Source organism: Miniopterus natalensis, chromosome 4 (genome assembly GCF_054644295.1).
Source record: "Miniopterus natalensis isolate mMinNat1 chromosome 4, mMinNat1.hap1, whole genome shotgun sequence".
NCBI lineage: Eukaryota > Metazoa > Chordata > Mammalia > Chiroptera > Miniopteridae > Miniopterus > Miniopterus natalensis.
Window position 1 is genome coordinate 19,361,360 of NC_142084.1, and position 1,592 is coordinate 19,362,951.

Consider the following 1,592-nt stretch of genomic DNA (forward strand, 5'->3'; position numbering starts at 1 on the left):
GCCAACTGAGCCACCCGCCCGGGGCCCCAGGACCTGGTTTGAGATGATGCAAGAAGAGCAGCCTCACTGTCACCCGGCACGCGCCCCGGCAGATCTCTAGCTGCTCGTTTTCCTGAGGCTCAGCTGTGCTGTAGTCCTAGCGGGGCAGCCAGTGCAAAGGAAAGAAGGCCGCGGGACCTAGGCCTTCTCTGAAGAGCCCACAGGTCTAGGCCAGGGAAGGAGGTAACGGTGGGAGGCAACGGTGGGCTGGGGATCCTATTTCTGGCCAAATTCACTGGGGACCCCCAGCCTTGAAAACGCCCCCTGGCCTTGCATTGCTCCATCACGTGCCCTTTCTCTTTGTTGGGCTTGGCACTACTGTCCCTATCCTGTGTTCAGCCAAAGAGAAAGGCACGAAAGATGGGCTGACGGAATTTTCCAGCTCCGGCTCAAATCCGTCCTGGACTGGGGAGCAAATGCAGCGGGCTGACCACAGGGTTGGCCGAGAGATGCAGACTGAGAGCTGACGCTCTGTATCCGTCACTAACAAGCCTGGGAAGGACGCCAAACGGCAACATGGATAAAAGGGCCAGCAAATGACCCTTTCCTGACACAGCCCGTGGCCCGTCACAACCATCCACATCTATCATTCCAAAAATCACTCATTTCATAGGCTTCCTCTTCCTTAATGATGCTGCTTGAGTAATTTAGGCTTTAGAAACATGATCGGTGCCTTAAACACCCTAAGATATCACTGTGTGTGTATTTCTGTGCTTGCAGTTATAAATAATGCTGTTAATCTTTATTGCTTTAGAAACATCTTAGCTACACTATGCTATTGATCAACATGGCCCAAGGAAGCAATTTGTATTATACTGAGAAGAACCAGAATGGAATTTAACAAGCTTCAATTCATTTTTTATGGATTGTGAAGGAGATAGAAAATGGGTGTTCTATAAGACTTTTGTAGAAAGAATTGATTTTTTTTTTTTTAATTTTTAAATTGCTTTTATTACTCAAAAAAGCTTCATTTTTTTATTTAGCTTTCTGACTCTGTGCTTGTACCTTCAATACTTTGACAACGATTTTCTGCTCCTCAATAAGGAATGCACGCTTGATCCTGTCACGGACACATTTAGCACACATGAATCCACCGGAGGCCCTGCTGACATGTTGTTTCGTTTTAGACAACCTCATGAGAACTTTAGGTCTCACAGCACGAACTCCACGAACTGAGCCTGGGCACACGCCTATGCAGATTTTGGTGCTTTCCCAACCTTCTTGGTATAAAGGTAAACAATTCTATTACCAGGGGTTCGGGACAGCCTAGTTTTGTTAGAGGCTGTATTATAGGACAGCCTCCGACGGTATGTCAAACACTGGACCATTGTGAATTCCTGAAGTCACCATCCATCGGAAGAGTGATTTTCAATTGGGCTGAACAATAGAAGAAAATACATCTTTGTTGACTTTAGAGAGAGGGAGAGGGGGAGAGAGAGATAGAAACATCGATGATGAGAGAGGCATCAACCGGCTGCCTCCGGCACACCCCCTACTACTGGGAATTGAGCCCGAGACCCAGGCATGTGCCCTGACCAGGAATAGAACTTTGA

The 1,592-nt window shown here is 47.6% G+C and overlaps 1 pseudogene; it reads right to left on the bottom strand.

Annotated features, from left to right (window-relative positions):
• Positions 1-959: 959 nt before the first annotated feature.
• LOC107525420 (large ribosomal subunit protein eL34 pseudogene) lies at positions 960-1,367 on the bottom strand (annotated as a pseudogene).
• Positions 1,368-1,592: the final 225 nt, after the last annotated feature.